Source organism: Sceloporus occidentalis, unplaced genomic scaffold, assembly GCF_023333645.1.
Source record: "Sceloporus occidentalis isolate IW3139 unplaced genomic scaffold, rSceOcc1.0.p SCAF_4, whole genome shotgun sequence".
NCBI lineage: Eukaryota > Metazoa > Chordata > Lepidosauria > Squamata > Phrynosomatidae > Sceloporus > Sceloporus occidentalis.
The window spans coordinates 195,783,126-195,807,653 of record NW_028316984.1 but is presented as its reverse complement, the minus strand read 5'-3'; the positions used below and the strand labels follow the sequence as shown (position 1 = coordinate 195,807,653).

At 44.4% G+C, this 24,528-nt stretch overlaps 1 protein-coding gene across 2 annotated transcripts in view; it reads left to right on the top strand.

The window, feature by feature from the left end:
• Positions 1-363: 363 nt before the first annotated feature.
• Positions 364-24,528, top strand: part of LOC149315237 (disheveled-associated activator of morphogenesis 1) — a 254,979-nt gene continuing 230,814 nt past the window's right edge. For both annotated transcript variants that reach the window (XM_089522803.1, XM_089522802.1), the window contains exon 1: positions 364-490. The gene's annotated coding sequence lies outside the window, so the exon portion shown is untranslated. The remainder of the gene's footprint in view (positions 491-24,528) is intronic.

The window sequence follows — 24,528 nt, the reverse complement described above, 5'->3', positions numbered from 1 at the left end:
TAATAATAGAAAATATAAAATAATATTATAAAATATTATATTTATTATTACATAAATAAAAGTTGGAGCAGCAGCAAGCAAGCAAGCCAGAAAAGAGGGAAAAGGCAATGGAGGCGTGAGGGGCAGAGAGGTAGAGCGCAGTGCCTCTTGGGAAACGTAGTCCTTTCCTGAGAACCGTTTTTACCTGTTGATTCCCTTCCTTTTCCCCTTCCGGGACTCCAATTCCCAGGCTGCTTCGCGGCGCGCGTTTGTGATTGGCCGGAGAGCCTCGTAGGGGCGTGGCTTTCCCCGCACGAGCCTCCCTGACGTCACGAGGAGCCGTCCTATCAGGGGGAGCGGGGGTGATGTCACCCGCGGGCTTGGAAGGCTCGGCGGCTGCTTGGCTGGAGTCGCCTCAGAGGGGTGACCATTGTCAGCCGCGGCGGGGCTGCCGGCGCGGAGGGAAGGCGGGCGGCTCCTCCTCTCCCAGGATGCGCCCAGGAGGCTCCAGGTAAGAAGCACTAGGGCGGGCAAGCAGCGAGGGAGCGGAACCATTGCGGGGAATCGAAGCGGTTTAGAACCCCCGTGTGGACGCTGCGGTTTAAAACCGCTTTCGTCGCGCTTTGGTGCTTCAATGCAAAGGAGGGGCGGCGCACCCAGTTGGGGTCTCCTGAAGAGAAGGAAAACCTTTGAGGGATGAAACTGAGGAGGAAAGAGCCTTCATAACTTTGTTTTTCCTCCCAGAGAGTGGGGTCTGGGGGTGGTTTTAAGGGTTCCCCCCCTATAATTTGTTATATTTCATTTGTATGCCGCCTTTCTCCCAGAAGGACCCAAGGCGGATCACTGGAAAAAAGCATACTTTAAAAAACAACACACACACACACACACTGGCATAGAAACATAGAGCTACAAAGAGGTGGGGTTGCTTTTATTCTTAATATTTTATTTTATTTATTGATTCTTTTATCTATTTTTATTATTTTATTTAATCTAGTATGTTATCTAACTTTGTTATTTTATTTTATTTATTTTCAGTTATTACTTTATCTGTTTTTAATACTCTATTTATTATTTTATTTTTGGGCTGTGTGTTTGTGTGTCGGTCGGTGATCCTCTTCTGCCGTTGTGGGATTTTAATCTGATGTAATTTAGTTTATTTCTATGGCACATTTCTCCTAGAAAGGACCCAAGGAGGCTCACAAGATAAAACCCTTTGAAAGATCGTACCTTTTCTCCTTGGTTCGGTTCCAGGATCCGCCATGGATGCCAAAATCCGTGGATGCTCAAGTCCCATTGTATACGGCGGCATAGTAAAACAGCAAAATCAAGGTTGGCTTTGGGGAATTAATACATACATGTTGTTATTCTGTCGTTTCTTACTTATGGCGGCCCTAAAGTGAACCTATCACAGGCTTTCCTTGGGAAGATTTGTCCAGACTGGGTTTGCCATTGCCTTCCCCTGACGCTGAGAGAGGCTGAGAGAGTGTGACTCACCCAGGGTCACCTAGTGGGTTTCCATGGCTGAGCCATGATTCAAACCCTGGTCTCTACAGTCATAGTCCAACACCTAAACCACTATGCTACACTGACTACGCTATATTGGTTTTACGCTGCATACACACTGCGGAAATAATCCAGTTCGACACCTCTTTAACTGCCATGGCTCCATGCTGTGGAATTCTGGGAATTGTGGTTTGTTGTGGCACCAGAGCCCTCTGACAGAGAAGGCTAAATGTCTCACAAAACTACAGAATCCTGTAGCATATTTAGCCATGGCAGTTAAAGCGAATTGTTTCTGCAGTGTGTGCATACAGCCATTTATAGCAACATAAATCCACAAAACAGGGGTCCCTTTATGGAGCCCACCCTAATGCACAAAATACATAATGCAAGCTTTGAAAGCTCCACTGTCTTCTTCATCAGGCAGTGGGATTAAACAAACATATATTATAATAATAATGATAGGATTTATTTCTATGCCGCCCAATCACTGGGAATCCAGGCGACTTACAACATATATCATATATGGATGATGCTGGAGAATTTTGGCTGAAGCTTTCCTTTCCTTTCAATGGATTCTTCATGCAGGGTGTGTGTGTTTGTGTAGGGATAAACTTGGGTCCAAAACACACTGCAGAAATAATCCAGTTTGAGACCACTTTAACTTCCCTGGCTCAACGCTGGGGAGTCAAGGGAACTATAGTTTCGTGAGACATTTAGCCTTTTCGGTCCAAGAGCGCTGGTGTCACAATAAACCACAGTTCCCAGGATTCACTAGCACTGAGTTGGGGCTGTTAAAGCGGTCTCAAACTGGGTTGTTTCTGCCGTGAGTTTTGGACCTTGGACAAAAAACCCCTGCAGACCATCCCTTCCACACCTTTTGAGAGCAAGAGAAGGAGAAGGAGGATATTAAAAAGAGGCTCCACCACCAGCGCATCCACCCTCAGCGTGGTTTGGACCAGAAGCCCGGTGTGGTCTGAGCAAGGTGCTCAGAAGGAGGTGTGTGACTCCTGTGTTAGCAATACCGCATTGAGCGTGAGTGTATATCTGGTACGTGTATGTCTGTGTGCACATAGGCTTGGATGCTTCCAGAGTGGAATCTCCTCTTTCTTTAACCCACCCTCTTCGTTTTCTGCTTTTCTGTCCTTCTCAGTTATCAGTATGTAGACTTATATTTGTTCAAATTATGCATTTGTTTTCAGCGCAGGGTGTGTGCAACCCATCAGTAGAACCTTCTGTGTGCCGGTGTGTGGCTGTCTCACGGCTCTCCCTTCTTAATAAAAGGCAAATCCATGGAAACTGTAGCCTGAGTGCACATGTGTGATGTGCATGGAATCTGTAGGGATGGCTTTTTTGCTTTAATTTCATTTATTTTTTGTAAGGGACAAAGTTGCCAAGGGAGGCCAGCTCCTTTAAATACAAATGGGGGCACGATCCCAGAGAAGAGGTTTCTGTGAGTAGTAGAAACACTCCCAATCTTACCCATCCCCCTACAGCCATACATTCGCAGGGTGGCACTGGGCAATCGCCTTTATCAGTGCCCTGCGGTTTCTGCAAAGAATAGCCAGGCTTCCAGATAATCTGCTATTTAGACCTGTTTTCTCCAGGGGAAAATGCAGATTAATCTCTGTGGAAGGAAGAACCAGCAACTGTGGTTGCCATTTCCTGACACCTGCTCTCCATCTTTCTCCTGTCCCTCCTGTCCTAAAAATAAAAAATTTAGGAGGCCATCCAGATCTTGCTTCTGGCTCTTTTTCTTACAATAGGAAACATGTTTTATGTATCTAATTTATACCTTTGGATGATCCTCCTTTTGCTTGCTATGGGATTGATCAGTTGTGCAATGCCTTGTGTGACATGCAAAAAAACCCTCAAAAGAACCTCCTTTTGTAATACATTCATTTTCATTATTTCTGCCCCTGTGTGGGTGAGCGTACGTGTTTCCTCCTGTGTCTGTGCAGCAGTGGTAATAATAATAAAAAATAAGAAATATTGCCCGAGTTGAGGATTTTTGAAGGAGACTCTGCAACAGGAGAGGAAAAGGAAAGGGCATTGGCAATGTAGTTGCTATGGTTACTCATACTCTTGGAATTATTGCCATTTCCCCTGATTTGTATGTGGAAAGGGGGGTACCACCCATGCCCAATAATTGTGGAAGGGTGTGGCTGGTCCTAATTTATTTTCCAGCCCAGTGCTTTGGAAGATGGCATTCTCATGAGGTTTGCATCTCTGTGTCTGGGAAAAGGAGACTCTGTATGCCTGTGGCGATAACGCATTCTGCTTTTATTGTAAAAATTGGGGGGGGGGGGGAATTGAGTAACCTTGGACACTCACTTTGGTTACATCCTGCTCTGGCCCCATGGAAGGGATGCTTGATGTGGGAAAAGAAATGGGCGCATGGTAAGATAAAAGGGGAGAGAAGTGAGAGGAGGGTGAAAGAAGAAGCGAGGCTCAGCTGTGTTTTTGCAAGGAATATTGTGGGAAGGAAGGCAGGATGGCTGGCAGGTTTCTCTTCCTAGTGGTGCGTGTGGGTGGGCTCCTTGTTCTGCGTACCTGTTCCTTTTTAAAGATTGCCTCTTGTGCAGATGCGTAGGCAGGCATCAGATGCACTAATCCCTTGGGGTGTTTCCTTCTCTCTTCCTTGCCTTTCTCTTTCTTGCTGACTCCACTCTTCCATTGACACAGTTGCTCATTGGCACTTGTTGCAGGAGGAGGTTTTCCCTTTTTGTGTTGGGGTGTGTGTGTGTGTGTGTGTGTGTGTAGCTTTGTTCATCTTGCGCAAGGTTTGGAGCATGGGGAGCATACTGAAGCCTTGGGCGGAGGCTGAGACTGTCAGAAGAAACTGGCAGAAAGGAATTTGGAAAGAGATGGGGAGCTAAAGGTTGCCATCCTTTGACGGTGTTTGTGAGCATTCGATTCCTGTCCAGATTTCAGGGCATGCTGTGAATGTTGTGTGCCTGAAAGTTGTTTCTGACTTACAGAGACCCTAAGGCGAACCTATTGAAGGATTTTCTTGGCAAGATTTCTTCAGAGGAGGTTTAGCCATTGCCTTGGAGGTCTCTTATGAATAATCCACCTTTTAAATAGATTGAAACAGAACTCGTAACCCAGTGATTCCCAAACTCTGGTCCACTGGGAGTTTTGGACGTCAGCTCACAGAAGTCACAGCCATTTTAGCCAATAGTCTAGGATTCTGGGAGCTGAAATTCAAAACATCTGGAGGACCAGAGTCTGGGAATCACTGTATATTTAACATAAAAGATACCATTTTTCTCCCAAAGCAAAAGTGGATGTATGGCTAATGCACAGGGGATCCCAGGGCTAATGCTGGCCCCACTGCCTTAGAGTCCAAGGACCAGAAAATTGGCCCCTGAATTTACTGCCCCTGTCCTCCCTGGTACAGAAGCTGCCTGGATGGAACCCTCTGGCCATCTTTGAAGCTCTGCATCAGCCTGTTGCTTGATTTTTATCCTTTTCTCTGGGGAATAGAGGGGCTGGGGAGCAGCTGGCAGAGGATACAAGAATAATCTAGGCATTGGGAATCTTTAAACTGGGCTGTGTCAGTTTTGATTGTATGACTGGGATGATTGAATCTGGGATGTGGTTCCTGTAATTTGAATCCTTAACATATTTTGGAACAGAATGAGGTACAGTGGTCTATCCCCATTTTGCTGGGGTAAGGGGTAAGGACCCCCATGTATGTGGAAAACCACAAATAAAAAAGCCACTGTTCTTTTTACCTGAGAGAACATCTGTCTAGGAATCTCCAAGTCCTCCAGTGCAACTCTATGGTCAACATCTGCCAGAGGTTGATCATAGAATCACACTGGGGGATCTACAAATGCCTAGAGAAGTGTTTTCTCTAGAAACATCTAAGTTCTCCAGGACAACTCTATGGTCAACTTATGGCAGAGTTGCACTGGAGGGCCTAGCATTTCCTAGAGAGAACATATTAATCAAAAGCACAAATAATCAAATCTGCTAAAGTTAAAACCACAAATGTGGAGGGACAACTGTATTGCAAAGGACCATATTCTCCCTTACGAACCTGCCCATACCTTGAGATCTGCAGGGGAAGGCCTTTGCTCTGTCCCATCACTCTTGCAGTTACTTCTGGTGGGAATTTGGGAGAGGGCCTTTTCAGTGGCTGCCCCCCAAGCTCTGGAACTCCTTTCCCAGAGAAGTTAGACAGGCACATTCCCTACTCTTTTTACATATACAAGTGAAGACATTTCTTTTTGACAGTTCATTGAAGACTGATTATTCAAGGCTCATCCTGTCTAAATAATGTGCTAGATTTTCTATTAGTTATTTTTTGTTGTGCTATCTTTTTTAAAAAAAATCTTTTTTAAAGCTGGTTTTAATTTTTTGGTCATTTAATCACTTTTTAATGTTTTCATTTTGTGATTTTTTTAAAACTCCCCCCACCCCCACCCCCACCCCTTGGGTCCCAGATCAGAATAAAAAGCAGGATGATGATGATAAAGTTCCATCAACCAGGATGAACATATGGCAGGTCCTCCGCATTTGCTGGGGTTAGGGGCACAGAATCCCTGTGAAAGTGGAAGAACTGCAAGTTGAAAAAAACATGGTTTTTTTTACCTGAGGCAACACCTCTCCAGGAATCGCTAGGTCCTCCAGTGCAGCTCTGTGGTCAACATTTGCCAGAGGTTGACCACAGAATCACACTGGAGGACCTACAAATGCCTAGAGAAGTGTTTTCTCTAGTAATCTCTAGGTCCTCCAGTGGACCTTTATGGTCAACATCCACCATTGTGATGGAAGTCCTAAAGATTCCTAAAGAGAACATAGTAATCAAATCCACAAATAATCAGATCCACAAAAGTCAAAGCAGCAAATCTAGAGGGCTGAATGTATTTATTCTCCCACACTTTCCAAACTTCAATTTTCAGTCCCAGCTGTCCCCGCCCAACAAGGCTGAAAATTGGGATTTAGAAGGTGAGGGAAATCAAAGTACTTTTGTCCTGCTTGACTGAATGTTAAAGTACCTCATCCTGTTCTGTAAAGATTACAGTGTCCCCATCCTGAAACCAATCTAGCAACTCTGTTTAATGGGAAACTTTGGGCACGGTGCTTTCATAACCTTGGATCTTCTTTCCATCCCTATCATGGCTTCTGGTTCCACATGTGGTCACAGCATGCAAGCTTGTGTGTGCATGCACCCGCCTTCATCTGGCATAGAGGTATGGATATATCACCTGGATGAGATGCTGGCTGGCTTTCCATAATAGCATTATCTTTGCCATTGAAGGAAGCAACATGTGTTTACAATCCTTATCTCTTTCATGTCCAAGAACCCTGTAGATTGCCTAATGATGCTCCTCTCCCTTTATATGGGGAACAGAGTCCAGGATTGGCAGTTTGCCCTGCCACCTGTTGAGTTCAAAGACACACTGGGAATTGAACTCGGCCTCCTGAGCCTGCTTCACATCTTGGCCCAACACCAGTGCTGTCCCGAATAAATTCTCACTTGGATCAAGAGATGCAGAATTGAGACTTCATCTTTGGATTGGGTGGAAGTTTGTGAGAGGTGGTGGAATCTCCTTTGTTGGAGCTGTGTAAGCAGAGTTTGGATGGACACCTATTGGGGTGTTCAGTGTAGTTCAAGAAATTCTCATCCCTGTCAAGGTACAGTAGATATCAGGGTATGAACAGAGCAACAGGCCAGGTCAGGCATGAAGTACTGACTGAAAAAAAGGGATTTGATTTGAATGTACTGTAACTAACCTGAAGCAGCAGAATGGCTTATGTGTGTGCACTTCCTGGCCCCAAGATCCCTCCCTCATCCCAGTAGTTGCTTTGTTGATTACGGTACTTGAATACAGAATTAACATGTGCAGAAAATTGTTGTTGTGTGCCTTCAAGTCGTTCTGACTTATGGTCACCCTAAAATGAACCTGTCATGGGGTTTTCTTGGCAAGTTTCCCCTGAGGCTGAGAGCTTGTGATGTGTCCAAGGTCACCAGTGGGTTTCTTGGCCAATGTGGAGAATCGAACCCTGGTCTTCAGAATCATAGTCCAACACTCAGACAAATATGCCACACTGGAAACTCTTGAGTACAGGAGTGTAGTGGAATCTCCTTCCCTGAAGGTCTTTAAACAGAGGCTGGATGACCATCTGTCAGGTACGTCTTGATTGAGATTTCCTGCATGGCAGGGGGTTGAACTGGATGGCCCTTGCGGTCTGTTCCAACTCTATGATTCTATGAAAATACCCTGTTTAAAAAAAGGTTAAAGTTTAATGTGTATTTAGCGTCTGTTGAGGTGTCAGCAAAATATGGGACAGTGTTCAACTGTTTCACTTTAAGTGAAGAACTGGGGGAAACAAGTGGATTGACAGAATTGCTTGGATGCATCCTCTGAAATCAGCTTTCCCCCAAAGGGCCATACTCCAGATGTGCTTGACTTTAGCTCTCATTATCCCTAGTGAGTACATAGGCAGGAATGCTTGCCAGGGATTGCAGAAGTCGTAGTCTCATCCGTCTGGATGGTGCCTTCTTCTGTCATGCCCAGCAAGTATGCCTGTTGGTGTGCTGGCTGGGGATGATGGGAACTGTGGTTTGGCACATCTAGAGGGTGCTTGGTTGGGAAAGGGCTGTAGTAGATCATGCCCTTTGCATGCATAATTGTGGTTGTTGAGCCTCCAAGTCATTTTTTTTTTACTTATGGCAACCCTAAGGTGAACCTATCATAGGATTTTCTAGGAGGGTGATTGCCATTGCCATCCTCCGAGGCTGAGAGAGTGTAACTTGCCCAGGGTCACCCTGTGGGGTTTTACGCTCTAGCGAGGAATTGAGCCCTGATCTCCAGAGTTGTATATGCCAGGTTTAATACCTTGAGAGGTAAATTATAACTTGTTGTGTCAGAGGTGCTGAAGTCTCTTTCAGACCCTTGGGGTCTTTTCCAACTCTATGATTTTATGATTCACCAGGCATTAATCTCTTTTCCAGTGAGTCACATGATCTCATGATATGGCCAAAGTATGACGGCCTCCACTTTCTTCTTCTTCTTCTTCTTCTTCTTCACTTCTAATGGGACTTCAGGCCTGATTTGCTTTGGGACCCATTCATTTGTCTTTTTAGCAGTCTGTTGTATCCCTAGACTCTTCTCCAGCACCACATTTCAAATTAATTGATTTTCTCTCTCTCTCTCTCTCTCTTTCTCTCTTCACTGTCCAGCTTTCACAGGCATGCATTCTGTGGCCTTGACTGATTCTGATGTTGGTATTTAATGATATGTCTTTTCACTGGAGGATCTTATCTAGGTCCTTCTTGTCAAATTCCTGAATGAGACATTCCATGTCTTCCCCACTCCCTGCTGCTTGGGAGGAGAGGGAAATGTTACCAAACCATTGTGCTCTTCCTTTCCGGTTTCCCAAGGCATTTGCAACAAGATGCTCATGGGTGCAGCCATAGTTACAATTCCAAATCAGAGGTTGTGGCTTCCTGGAGTGAGTAATCATTCCCTCTGGTGTTGCATACAAATGACAGTGTTTGCCTGTCCCTCTGTTGCAAGACTTTCCTCTGGCTTGGAAGGGTGTTTCCATGGTTATATCTTCTTGGACCATCAAACAAAGCAGCAGGAGTTACCTTAACAGTCATGCTGTCCTGTTGCCGGGTGAAAATCAAGTCCCTTTCTCGTGTATATTTCCGCATCTTAAAGGGAGCTTTAACAGGAGTGGCCCTGTGGAAGAGTATAGGTTGGGTCCAGGCTATTTGAAGGACTGTATATCTCTGTGTGAGCCCATTAGGCTTTTAGGATAATCTGGAGAGGCTCCAGATTCTGTGTCCCACCACCTTCTCAGGCTCATTTAGTGGGAAAGAAGAGAGACAGGGCTTTCTCAGTGGCTGCTCCCACACTTTGGAACTCCCTCCCCAGAGAGGACAGCCTGGCCCTGCACTTGCTTTCTTGCTTTCTGTCAGCAAGTTAATACATTTTTGTGTTGCCAGGCCTTTGCAGATGGCTGAAATTGGGCTCTTAATGCTGTGTAGTGCCAGTGTGGAAGTTTTTTTAAAAGGGTCTGTATATAACTTTTTATTTTTATTGTTTTAATGCAGTTTAGGATTTGTAATTGTTTTAATATACAATTGCTTAATTGTGTATTTCATAGAATAATAGAATCATAGAATTGGAAGAGACCACAAGAGCCATCCAGGCCAACCCCCTGCCATGCAGGAACTCCCAATCAAAGCATATTTCATACTCTCATTTAACTTTTATAGTGTTTTAACCTGTATTGTTTTAAAATGTTGTTAGCCGCCTTGAGTCCCATTATTGGGAGAAAAGCTGGGTATGTTGTTTGTAGCTGTTGCATGCCTCTGAGTCATTTCTCACTTACGGCAACCCTAAATTTTGCCAAGAAAACCCCATGATAGGTTTGTCATAAGTCAGAAAGAACTTGAAGGCACATACAAGGCACACCGAGTGAACCTATTATGGGGTTTTCTTAGCAAGATTTATTCAGGGGGGGTTTGCCAATGCCTCCTTCCGAGAGCATGTGACATGCCCAAGGTCACCCAGTGGGTTTCATGGCCAAGTGAGGAATCGAACTGTGGTCTCTAGAGTCGTTGTACAGTGCTGAAACCACTATGCCATGATGGCTGTCTGTGGCAGATGGGATATAAATGAAGAAAATAATAATTATTATAACAACAACAACAACAACAACAACAGTTACGGTAGGACTCGACTGACCTTGCCTGTGCCCAACTTAGGTAAAGTCTCTGTGGGATGGAGGAACGAAGAGGCCAATAAAAGACCACCGATGGCCTCTGAAGAAGAAGATGTGGAAGGCAGAACAAGAGAGTAGAAGGGATTCATGTATCTCCTTTGGACTTGTGTTGCAATGGAGGAATGAAGGCCTGTGACTCAAGACTCATGTAACAGCTTGTCTGAGACCTTTCTTGGCTGCCAGAATTGGGACATACCCAAGATAGATGTAAGCCAAGAGAGCCTTAGAGGGAGATAGAAGACAAGCATTGCTACCAAAAGGGAAAACCGGGAAAATTGGCAAGGTAAATAGGGAAGCACCTTTTCTCAGCTTTGCAGATAGCTTCTCTCCTTTGGTTTCTTTGTGTTTTGCCTGTTATAGCTTCTATCTTTTGGTTTCTTTGTGTTTTGCTTATGCTTTTGGTTTTTAAAGAAATCTCGTTGGCTGCATCCATACTGCTTGACACCACTTTAACTGCCTTAGCTCAATGCTATGGAATTCTGGGATTTATACTTTTGTGAAACTGTTAGCATTCTTTGTCACATAACTCTGGTGCCCCACCAAACTAAAATTACCAGCATTCCATAGCACTGAGCCCTGGCAGTTAAAGTGGTGTCAAGTTGCTTCGTTACTGGAGTGTGGCTGTAACCCTAATCTAGCCCCTCTTGACTTCTTCATCCTGCAGCTACCTACCAATGTCCTGAGTCCTTTTTTGCTGTGTTACCATAGCAGCTCTTCCTGCAGCTGTTTTCACTAGTGTCCAGTTGCCTGTTTGAGGACTCTCTAGATTTAAAATATACAGTTGAACCTTGACTTTCGCAGGCTTAACTTTTGCGGATATAATTATTAGTTTGTTTGCCATCAATAACTAAATGGGTTGTTCTGGTGGTATTTTGTGACCTACTGTGGACAACATGCATAGACTAGACTAGGAAATGTAAAGAAAACTAAAAAGGTTTAGTAAGTCATAAATGCATAAAAGAACACTCAGTATGGGTCCAATATTGGCCAGAATGGTGACTGCAGTCAAGGAATAAGAAGAAGACTAGGAAGGGTAGCTATGAAAGAACTAGAAAAGGTCCTGAAGAATAAAGGCATACATCTGAGTACTAAAGTCAGAATCGTTCAGACCATTGTATTGCCCATCGCCATGTATGGATGCGAGAGTTGGACAGTAAAGGAAGCAGACAGAAGGAAAATCAACACATTTGAGATGTAGTGCTGGAGAATCCCGTGGACAGCCAAAATGACAAACAATTGGGTCCTTGAACAAATCAAACCAGAAATCTCCTTGGAAGCCAAGCTGATCAAATTGAAGCTGTCGTACTTTGGACACACAACAAGAAAGCATGGATCACTAGAAAAAACAGTGCTAGGAAAGGTAGAGGTTAGAAGGAAGAGATGGACTCCACAAGGGGGTCACAGGCATGGGTTTGCAGGGCCTGAGCAAAGCAGTGGAAGATATGGAGTCTTGGAAGTGTCTCATCCACAGGGTTGCCATGAGTTGGAATCAACTTGAGGGTAGCTAACAACAACAAAGCCCTGCTTCTCCTTCTAGTCCTGGAGCCTCACCTGGCACTGGTCACCCTGCTGCGGCTTCTTCTCTCATCTCCAGCCACATCTGGGACTACAAGGCTCCCAGGATGGAAGTGGCACTATGCTCAGGTTCCTGAGCACATAGATAGGAATTTCAAGGGTTAAATGGTATTATTATAAGGTAGTAATTTTGTTTTATGTGTCTGTTGTCTTTATGCTCTTTTTATTATATGTTTGCATGTAAACCCACTGGGTGATCTTGGGCATGTCACACTCAGAGGATAGCAAGTGTAAACCCCCTTTGAAGAAATGTGACAAGCAAACCAAATGGTAGTTTTTCCTTAGGGTCACCATAAGTAATGACTTGAAGGTGCACAACAACGTATTGATGACTGTGGTTATGTCTGTTCTGGTAAAATGTATAAAAATAAATTTAAAAAGAATATAGATTGAGTTAATGTTGGAGGGGGGGGTTAGAGATATTCATTGGTTTTCCACATTTATGGGGGTTGGTGGTGTATTGCATCCCAACCCCACGAATGTGGAGGCCCAACTGTAGACTCTTCTCTCTACATGAATTGTTTTTGGGCTTGATTGACCAAGTAGAGCAGTAGTTCCCAACTTTTGGTCCTCCAGATGATTTGGACTTTGGCTCCCTAATTCCTGTTGGCCAAGTTGGTCTGGGAGCCAAAGTAAAAAAAAACAATTGGAGGACTAAAGGTTAGGAACCGTTGAGGTAGAGAAAACCTGTGAAAACCTTGTGAAATTCATGGAGTCGCCATAAGTTGACAGGTGACTTGAAGACACACACATGCACACTCTTTTAATTCCTGTTCAGACACAGGGTGACCAGATGTCCTCCTTTTCCAGGATATGTCTTACATTTCAGCCTTCTCAGTCATGCTCAAAATGTCCTCCATTCTGAGCATGACTAATAAGCATGAATTTAGATGAGTTTTCTTAGCTTTTATTCGGTAATGTCCTGCGTTTTGCAGTGACTTGTCTTCCTTTGCAGTTATGACATCTGGTCATCCTGGCTCAGACACCTTACATTTCTGTTGAGGCAGCTGGTGGCCTTCTAGATGTTGTCAGACTGCAACTCCCATGATCGCTCACCATTGGCTATGCAGAGTGGTAGTCCAGCTACATTTGGAGGGATGCATTTTGTTCACTTTTGTTGTTGCAGGACATAATTATAACTCAACCATCTGTGTTCTTTAAAAAATGACAGCATCAAAAACTGTGCAAACCAATGGTAGTGTGTTAAATTGGTGTCACTGATGACTGTAACTCTATGATTTGCTCCCCACTCTGGATTTCCCTTTTCTCTCCAAATTGTCATTCTTCTGCAAAACAGCTTTCCCTTTACCAGCAGCTGCTGTCCTTCAGTTTCTCAAGTGAAGAAAATAATAGGGTGGTTAGCAAGCCTTTCTCCTTTGTCCCCTGCAGGCACCTCCCTCTTCTGTCTCCCAAACTATTCATTCTCCAAAATCATAGCTTAATTAGCCAGCTTATTATGAAAATATAAGTCTGATGTCAGTGTTCTAGTTCTCTAGAATAGACAGGGCATGCGACTGCAATAATTATTTCTAATAAAGGGGCTGGTTAAATGCTAATAACAGCAACAGGGATGCCCTTGGCTTCTCCTCTTGGAATAAACTGTCTGCCAGCTTTTCAAAAGCTTGCTGGCCATTTAAGATGGGTGAAGGCTGCCGACTTGATGATGGATGACACCACATGCCATCAAAAGCTACTGAGGGTGTGTGCTCTTTTTCATGCTGATTGTCTAACAGAGGAAGGTGTCTGCATTCTTTCTGCCACTGGTGATACAGGTTTTGGGGAGGTGTCCTATGGGATATGTGTAGGTTGCAATAAGAATGTTCCTTCTGGTATACATATTACCTATAGTGTTGCCAGGTTTCCCAAACAGTAATAAGGGATGGTTAAAATTCACAATATACAGGATTGTCTGGCAAGATGTAGGTATTTACAAGGTTGTGCTCTACCTAAGTGACAGTGTTATGTGCCTTCAAGTCATTTTCAACCCATGGAGACTGTAAGTTGAACCTATTGGGATGGTTTTGGTTCTGGGGCTGAGAGTGTGTGACTCACCCAAGATAACCCAGTGGATATCCATGGTCAAGTGGGGAACTGAACACTGATCTCCAGAATCATAGTCCAATGCTCAAATCACAACACTGGCTCTCTTCTACCTAAGTAGAAGTAATAGTGCCACTCTATTCTGCTTTGGTCAGGCCTCACCTATGTCCAGTTCTGGGTACCACAATTCACAAAAGACGATGACAAGCTGGAGTGTGTCTAGAGGAGGGCAACCAGAATGGTGAAAAGTCTAGACACCATGCGGTACGAGGAGAGACTTGGAGAAGAGAGGGTTAAGAGGGGATATGATAGTCATGTTCCAATATTTGAAGGGTTGTCATATTGAGGCAGAGCAAGCTTCTTTTCTGCCGCCCCAACGTATAGAATGTGGAGAAATGGATTCAAAGTACAGGAAAGGAGATTCGAGCTCAACATTAGGAAGACTTTCCTGAGAGTAAGAGCTGTTTGACAGTGGAACACACTCCTTTAGAGTGTGGTGGAGTCACCTTTGGAGATTTTTAAACAGAGGCTGGATGGCCATCTGTTGGGGGTGATTTTATTTTGGTGTTCTTGCTTGGCAGGGGGTTGAATAGATGGCCCTTGAAGTCTTTTCCAACTCAGTGATTCTAAGTACAAAATGAAATTACAAGTTGAATGTCCCTTAAGTAACCTAGTACATACCTATATTATATTTGCAAGGCTGGAGAGAGATGTGAGGACCTGTGAAATGGTGGGAATCAACCCTTCCTGCCATTTCATAAATCCTTGGTCTCTCTCCACCCTCATTATTTATGTGAAAATATAAGTAATCCAAAATCTGAAATACAAAATGCTTCTGGTCTCAAGCATTTCAGATAAAGGATAGTCAATCTGTATTGGTTTCAGTTAACCTTGCTATGTATATCTACGCATAAAATTAACTTATTGTCCCTATTTATAAACTATGTAATAATGCACACATTTCTGTCCTTATGAAGGTCTCATACCTCAAAATAAAGAATGTTTTGGCATTTTCTTCAGTCTCTATAAAAAGAAAGGCTTCCCAACCCTGAGACAAGGGACAGACTGCATAATATGGCACACCTGCCAGCCTTATAAAGGATATGTTTTTCAGAACTCAAATAGCAGGTATTTTTCTCCCATATGAGACTCTATTTGTGATTAACCAACAGGGTTGCAACCATGAAGCTACCCATTTGTGGATGGTGCATAACTATGCATTAGTGCCTTCAATGTACTACTTGACTGGGATTGCACAACCAGCCATTGTGTATACAACATAGCACAATCGGACAAAGTGGCAGATACGCTGCTAGTTGCACAGGGCAGTGTCATGCAACCACCATGAAAATATGTAAATCATAAGAGTTGGAAGAGGCCCCAGAGACCGATGAGTGTCACCGCCCACTGCGCTACACAACAGTCTCCCTTCCTGAGCTAACCGGGGTGATCTCGGGGTTGGTATTGGAGTCTCCGTGTCTGTTAGTGCTGGGGGACTTCAACATCCATGCTGGGACTGCCCTTTCAGGAGTGGCTCAGGACTTCATGGCCTCCATGATAACCATGGATCTGTCCCAAGTAGTATCTGCCCTACTCATGCTGCTGGGCACACTCTGGACCTTGTTTTCTGTGCTGGGTGGGGTGATGATGATCTTGGTGTGGTGGAACTCTCCACAGTTCCATTGTCATGGACAGATCATTATCAGGTCAGGTTTCGACTCACTGGGACTCAGAACCTCTGCAGGGGTGGGGGACCGATTAGGATGGTCCTCCCCAGGAGACTGATGGATCCAAATGGATTCCTGAGGGCTCTTGAGGAGTTTCCTGTCACCTTGGCAGGCAATTCTGTTGAAGCTCTGGCCAGCCTTTGGAATAGGGAAATAGCCAGGGTGGTGGACACAATTGCTCCTGAGTGTCACCTCGCACGGAGTGGAGCCAAACCAGCCCCCTGGTTCTCCAAGGGGTTGATGGTGATGAAGCGAATGAGATGGAGACTAGAGCGACATTGGCAGAGGACTCGGAGTGAATCTGATCGAAAACGGGCTAGAGCCTATTTGAAAGCTTATTCTGTGGCAACGCGGGCAGCAATGAAATCATTTTTTGTTGCCAGCATTGCATCTGCAAGGAGCCGGCCAGCAGAGCCGTGGTCAAGGGTCTTTTACACACTCACCCTCAAGTAGAGGATGCAGACCACTCGGAGGCTCACTGTGAAGAATTTGCATAGCATCTTGCAGATAAAGTTTCTCAGATCTGCTCCGACTTGGATGCTACAGTTGATACAGTTTCAGTTGATGTAACCTTGGCTCCTGCCGGTCCAGTGTTAATGAATATTTTTCAACTTGTGCAGCCTGATGATGTGGACAGGATCCTTGGAGAGGTAAAAGTTAGCACATGTGTCTTGGACCCTTGTTCTTCTTGGCTTTTTAAACAGGCTAGAGGGGGACTGGCTGAGTGGGTAAAGGAGGTAATCAATGCCTCCCTACAACAAGGCCAAATTCCATCCTGCCTAAAGGAGGCTGTTGTGAGACCTCTGTTGAAAAAAGTCATCATTGGATTTCACAATAATGAATAACTATCAGCCAGTGTCTAACCTACCATTTCTGGGCAAGATTCTGGAACATGTGGTGGCTTCCCAACTCCAGGGGTTTCTGGATGAAACGGATTATCTAGATCCATTTCAATCTGGTTTCAGACCTGGCTATGGAACAGAGACAGCCTTGATTGCCTTGGTGGATGACCTACGCAGGGAACTGGACAGAGGGAGTGTGTCCCTGTTTGTTCTTCTGGACCTCACAGCAGCTTTTGATACCATCAATCATGGTATCCTTCTAGACTGCCTCTCTGGGATGGGGCTTGGAGGTACTGTTCTACAGTGGCTCCGTTCCTTCCTGGAGGGGCGAACTAAGAAGGTGGTACTGGGGGATTCCTGTTCGACGCCCTGGCCATTGACCTGTGGGGTCCCTTAAGGTTCTGTGTTGTCCCCTATGCTGTTGAACATATACATGAAACCACTGGGAGAGGTTGTCTGGAGTTTTGGGGTGCAATGTCATCAATATGCAGATGACACTCAACTCTACTACTCCTTCCCACCTCAATCCAAGGAGGCAGTCCTGGTTCTAAACCAGTGCCTGTCTTCAGTAATAGACTGGATGAGGGCAAACAAGTTGAAACTTAATACAGACAAGACAGAGGTGCTCCTGGTCAGTCGGAAGGCAGATCAGGGAATAGGGATCCAGCCTGTATTAGATGGGGTCACACTCCCCCTGAAGACACAGGTTTGCAGTTTGGGGGTAATCTTGGACTCAGCTTTAAACTTGGAGGCCCAGGTCTCTGCTGTGACCAGGAGTGCTTTCACACATTTAAAACTTGTGCACCAACTGCGCCCGTTCCTTGAGAAGCCAGATCTGGCCACGGTGGTACATGCCTTGGTTACATCCCGTTTGGACTACTGTAATGGGCTCTACATAGGACTGCCTTTGAAAAGTGTTCAGAAAATTCAACTGGTTCAAAGAGTTGCTGCCAGGCTGTTAACAGGCGCCGATTACAGAGCCCATACAACCCCCCTGTTGAAACAGCTTCATTGGCTGCCAGTTCATTCCCGGGCACAATTCAAGGTACTGGTTATATCCTACAAAGCCCTACATGACTCAGGTCCACATTATTTGGCAGACCGTTTCTCTTGGTATGAACTTGCCCGGACTCTGAGATCCTCTGGAGAAGCCCTTCTCTCCATTCCAACACTTTCACAAACACGTTTGGTGGGGACACAAGAGAGGGCCTTCTCAGTGGCTGCCCCTAGACTCTGGAACTCCCTGCCCTGGGATATAAGAATGGCTCCCTCCTTGATGGCTTTCCGATGGCAGGTGAAGACCTACCTGTTCAAATGGGCATTTAAGGAATCACTATAAGAACAGGCAGGAATGTTGGACTAGTTTAATCATTCTGTTTAATGCATGTCATTTATCTATTTATTTTTAAAATGTTTTAATCGTACTTTTTGTTTGTTTGTTTTTTTAATTGCGGACCTGAGCCATGTAGGGCTTTATAAGTAATAACCAGCACCCAGTTTCTCCTGTTATGAACCGACCCGGACTCTGAGATCCTCTGGAGAAGCCCTTCTCTCTGTTCCAACACCATCATAAACAAGGTTGGTGGGGACATGAGAGAGAGCCTTCTCGGTGGCTGCCCCTAGACTCTGGAACTCCCTACCCAGGGAGATCAGAATGGCTCCCTCCTTGATGGCCTTCCGCCAGCAGGAGAAGACCTACCTGTTCACACAGGTGTTTAAGGAATTGCTATAAGGACAGGCTGGGATGTTGGACCAGTTTAAAAATTCTTTTAATGTACGTTTTTTAAAATGTTTTTACTTGTACTGTTTTTTAATGCTGTGAAACCACTCTGAGTCCCAGTCCTGGGAAAAGAGCGGGATATAAACAAACAAACAAATAAACAAACAGAGTCCCTGATCAATGCAGGAACAGCCAGAGCATCACCATCAAATAATTCTCCAGCCTCTTTTTAAAGACATCCAGAGAAGGAAACCCCACCACCTCTCTAAGGAATTGGTGCCATTTCCAGATAGCTCTCACTGTCAAGAGGTTCCTCCTAATATTCAATCAAAATCCATCTTCTTGTAACTCGGTGATTCCCAAACTTTGGTCCTCCAGGTGTTTTGGACTTCAGCTCCCAGGCACCCTGGCCAGCTTGGTCAGCAGCCAGGAATTCTGGGAGCTGAAGCCCAAAGCATCTGGAGGACCAAAGTGTGAGAACCACTGCTGTAACTTAAAACCATTAGACCTAGTCCTACTGAGGGCAATTATGTATTTTTAAATATTGTATTAAATATTTATACATAACTGCTCTAGTTGTCATTGTTTGGCTAACAGAACCTGTTGCTCCTCAGCTTTGTTTTAGTGGAAACCCTGAGATGGAGCTCATTTTTTGTCCACTTCCCCCAATACCAAATTTGGTGGTGACGGCGGCTTGATTACTGATTCTGCCATCTGCAGAGGGAGATGCTATATAGCCGGAGGCAAGGGTGGGAACCAGTCATTTGGGAGAAACCCAGGGCTGTTATTGACTGCAGAGCTTATTGTGAATCTGCAAAGCTAGTATTTGCTACATGAAAGAAATGCTAACTTGGGAGATTTTGGCTTTTGTTAGGGAAGGCAACTTGTAAGCAAGGCAAGTTATTTTGCAGGGATAAGGAACTTCATCCATCCATGCCTTCCATCATGTTCAAATCAGTCTCCATTCTCACAAAAGGAGGTATGCTAGATCAGAAAATGGAATTTGTCTTTATTTATATATTAAAGTTTATATCCCCTCCTATATCATGAGATGTCAGGGCAGCATGCAAATGAAATCCAACATAAAAATAATTTAAATAGGCAAAAAGCATGTTAAACAGGTTAACCAAGATGCAACAGGTTAAAAGAAGAAGTCTCCTTTGGAGGTCTTTAAACAGGCTGGATGGCCATCTGTTAGGGGATGCTTTGATTGAGAGTTCCTGCATGACAGGGGGTTAGACTAGATGGCCCTTGTGGTCTCTTCCAACTCTATAATTCTGTGATTCTATGAAAAAAGGTTAAAACAATTTGAACCCATATATGTAGCTATGTTAGAGTGAATCAACGAGGCTTCAAAAGCTTTGATTAGTATCCATGTCTTTACTTGGCTCCTATATAAAGCCTCTAAGGGGTGGGTAGTCCACAGCTGAGGTGCACAGCTGATGAGTCCCTTTCCCACATCCTCACACAGTGTGTTGACATTGCTGGCAGGACAGAGAAAGGGGCTCCCATTTATTCTGTTGCATTGTGACACCATTGGTTGTCATTCTGAGAAAACGCTTGAGTACAGTGGGCTGGTATCAGGGTTTGGAACTGTTTAGACTACAACTTCCAAAATCTCTATCCATCCCTGGAATTATAGTTCTTAGAATGAATAAACTTGCAGAGAAGTGCTCTTCTATAGCTAAAAGAAGATATAATATAATAATAAAATGTTTATTTCTATCCCGCTTTTTGCCAGGCAATCAAAGCGGCGTACAACAGGTTAAAATACATCCATATATACACAATATCCCCCTTAAAACAAGATTAAACAATGTAAGATTAAAAACTACATATTAAAACCGACTAAGCTAAATAAAAATCATCATGGGCAGAGTTCACTGGATGGGAAGTCTTATTTGTGGCCGAGCATTTTATTCCGGGAAGGCCTGCCGGAAGAGATCCGTCTTAATGGCCTTTTTAAAGCTCTCTAGATTGGTAATTTGATGGATCTCGTCCGGCAGGCCATTCCATAAGTTGGGAGCGGCTGCAGAGAATGTCCTCTGGGAGGTCGCCGTCAACCTGGTCTTTAAGGGCTGTAATAGATTCCTCCCAGAGGACCTGAGTGTATGGGGCGGATTATATGGAAGCAGGCGATCCCTTAGGTAGGTTGGGTCCAAGCCATGTAGGGCTTTAAAGGTGATAACCAACACCTTGTACTGTGCCCGGAAACTGATAGGCAGCCAGTGGAGTGACTTCAGCATTGGTGTTATATGGTCAGTCCTTGCTGTTCCTGTGACCAACCTGGCTGCCATATTCTGTACCAACTGGAGTTTTCCGACTAGGCACAAGGGTAGCCCCATGTAGAGCGCATTGCAAAAATCAAGTCTTGAGGTTACCAGCGCATGTACTACAGTTTCGAGGTCACCCTGTTCCAGGAAAGGGCGCAGCTGGCGTATCAGCCAAAGCTGATAGCAGGCGCTCTTGATTGTCGCATTCACCCGATTCCTCATCTGAAGCGACAGGTCAAGAAGCATCCCCCAGACTGCGAACATAGTCCTTTGAGGGGAGTGTGAGCCCCTCTAGAACTGGAGGTTGCAGCCCAATCCCTGGTTTGGGGGCCCCTACCATAAGTACCTTCGTTTTGTCTGGATTCAACTTGAGCTTGTTTTCCCTCATCCAATCCATTACTGCCTGAAGACACTGGTTGAGGGGAGAGATACCATCCGTCATTGTCGCTGATGACCGAGACATGGAGAAATATATTTGGGTGTCATCAGCATATTGATAACACCCGGCCCCATATCCACGGATGATTTCTCCCAGCGGCTTCATATAAATGTTAAATAGCATCAGGGACTTCTACCTGCTATTGGTTTTGCAGAGTAAGAGTGTAAGCATCTTCTTTCTTGATGCATGAGTTATTGTTTAGTCTGATCTTTTATGGCCAGAGATAAGCAGGAAGGAAGGTGTTATAGATTATCTTACATTTTTGAACATGTCTGATTTAGAAAGCGGCATCGGGGAACCTCTCTTTTCAATCCTATGTCATTTCTGCTGTGGAATCCTGTTGGTATCCATCTTATCTCACACACGTTATAACATCTAGACCAGCCTTTCTCAGCCTTTGTACCCTGGAGGAACCCTTGAAATAATTTACACATTTCAAGAAACACCTACATGAAAATTTTTATTGACAACTCAAGAAAGTTTATTAATTTCTTCAGTCACAGTCTCTCACATAACCCCTTGTGACCTCTTACAGAACCCAAGGGATCTGTGAGAAACACTGATCTAGGCCGGTAGGATCTAAATTGGTAGGAATCATAGAATCATAAGACTTGGAAGAGACTACAAGAGTCATCCAGTCCAACCCCCTACCATGCAGGAACACATAGTCAAAGCACCCCAACAGATGGCCATCCAGCCTCTGCTTAAAACCCTCCCAAGAAGGAGACTATCCGAGGGAGTGTGTTCCACTGTTGAACTTATGTGAGAGCAAGAATGATGTATTGGTTTGAATGTTGGACTACGACTCTGGAGATCAGGGTTCGGATCCCTGTTCAGTCATGGAAAACCTATGGGTCACCCTAGGCAAGTTGCACTGAGCTTTTGAAAAAGGTAAAGGCAACCCCCCTCTGAACAAATCTTGCCAAGAAAACTCCATCACAGGTTCTCCTAACTGTCACTGTGAATTGGAAATGACTTGAAGGCACACAACAGCAAGAGGTTAATGTGGTCTGTGTGTGATGTGTGCCCTCAGGTAGATTTTTGAGCCCCGCCCCCCCCCCCCGGCATACATGAATTCTCCAAAAGCCCGTCAGTACCCCCAAAATATTTGGGGAGTGTGACTAAATACCCCCAAACAGCAGATTACTGCTTCAGGAAGCCTCCAGTTGTGGAACCTTACCTTAAAGCAGATGGAAAACTCTGCAGGTGTGGAGAATAATTTTCACTCCTGTGGGCTGCAACACTTGTGTTGTTGTACTCTGCAAATGTTGTTGCATCACTTATGGTCACCATTATTGCATGACATTCAGTGGGAAAAGGGCCTTGGAGGTCTTCACAGTTCTGGGTGGGTTGGGAAAGCATGTTGTGTTTGCCAGCAGTCATCTGTCATTTTTTTCTAGGTTTAAAGCAACAAATAATTTGTGATTTGGGGATTTTAGAGGAATTGCTGGGGGCCTTTGAGGGCCACAACAGTGGGCTTTTTTTTTTTTTTTTGAGGGGATGTGCATTTTCTCCACATCTTCCTTAAAATAACCTTTAGCGCCCCATAACAATGGACAAATCTGGAAGTAAAATTGCTTTGATTATTCGGGGCCCAATGACACAGTGCAGTCAGCCAAGGGGTTGAAAATTGCCTCCCCAGTTTGGTTGCCCACCCCATGCCACGTAGATAGATCTTGGGAATCAAAGTCATGTGCCATCCATATACTGATATCACTCAGTACTGTTTCTCCAGGCTGTTCCAGCCTGGTAAAGCTGTGTACATACTGGATCAGCACCTGCTAAAATGGAAGGACATTCAGTAGTTCTCATGATCAGTGACTGAATCCTGCAGTTTCCAGTTGAGCTGATCAGTCCAAGCTGCCCAGTTGACCGATGGCACAATAGTTAAGGGGGGGGGGGAAACTCCTGAAAGGTCTTGTTAGGTTTGGGTCAGCATTTGTAAGTCTGTAGCTGTTCTATTTCTTTTGCAAGCGATGCTCACTGAGTCTTCTGTTCTGCTCGTTTCCAGGATCAGAGGCTTCCTATGTCACATAGCATCTCATGCAATAGTTGGCATCTCCTTGTACCTGAAAATGAGGTAACCTTTCTCTTCCTCTGCCCCCCCCCCCCCCCCAGCGAAGTTCAGCTGGGAAGTGGGAAGAGAAACAAATCAAGGAGCTGATTTCCCTTCAAGCACCAAATTAAATCGGTTTGGCAAGAGCTAAAAATATCCCTTCAATGCCATGGCTCATCACAGAAGAAAAAAGCAAACCTGTTTCTCAAACTGGCAGGGGGGAGAAATAGGAGGAAATGAATAGCAGTTGGGCACAGAGGCATCTTACAGAATGTTTGAAGATAACTTCAAGGGAACTGTTCTTGGAGATGAATGGTGATATGGGTTCAGAGAGAGGCACCAACTAATTAAAAATCAGCTTGGAAATATCTAATGAAAATGTAATTACATTTAATATTGGGACAGAATTATAGAGTTGGAAGAGAATCCAAGGGTTCTTTCCATGACCTCTTCCACCCTCTGCCATGCCGGAATACATAGTCCAAGCACTCCCAACACATGGCCATCCAGCCTCTGTTTAAAAAGGTAAAGAGCGAAAGAAATGACTTGTATATAGATATATGTAAAGGAAGGATGATGATTGTAAAGGAAAATCGAAAGAGTAATATGTAATCTATAAACGACTATATAGGTTGGAAGTACTAGGATGTGTACAGGGGGAAGGGGAGGGGAAAGAGGGGAAGGGTAAGAGAGTGGGGGGTTTAAGGGGGGAAAGGGAGGGAAGGGAATGGGATAAGGGAAGGTATAGACGATATGTATGATCTTTTATTGATGATTACTGAAAATAAGGATGTAAAGAAAAGAAAAACCAAATAAAAATAAAATTAAAAAAAAAAAAAAACCTCCAAAGGAGGAGATTTCACAACTCTCCGAGGGAGTGCGTTCCACTGTCGAATAGCTCTTACTGTGAGGAGGATCTTCCTAATGTTTAGGTGGAATGTTAAATCCATTGCTCCATGTCCTGTTCTCTGGAACAGTAGAAAACAAGCTTGCTCCATCCTCAATATGATATCCTTTCATATGGTTTGAGTGTTTGACTACGAGTCTAGAGATTAGAATTTGATTCCCCACTCAGCCATGGAAACGCACTGAGTGACCTCAGATTGCACACACTCAGCCCTAGAAAACCCCATAATAGGTTCATCTTAGGGCCCACTTGAAGGCTCACAACAACAACAAGAGAGATTAGATTAGGACTGGAGAAAGGGAAAGCAAATGAAGTATTCCTGGTAGGGTGGATGAGAAATGGAGTTTTCCAAGGCTATTTTGCTCTTTCTCAAGCTCAAAACAGGGACAAACAGGAGAAGGTAGAAGCAGAAGTAAAGTCATGGATGGCTTTTTTCAGTTTCATTCTGATAAGGTTTTTAGTGCAAGGATTTTAATTTAATATGAAGAGTTAAGTTTCTCTCCTTTTTAATGTACCATATTTTCCGGTGTATAAGACGACCCCCAACTTTTCCAGTTAAAATATAGAGTTTGGGATATACTCACCGTATAAGACTACTCCTCTTCCAACGCACACCAAATAAAAATTAAAAAAACACACATCAGGTTTGATTTCAATATGGTAATTTTAATTCAAATGCTTATGACATGCAGGTACTTAGCAGGAAAACTTGTTGTATG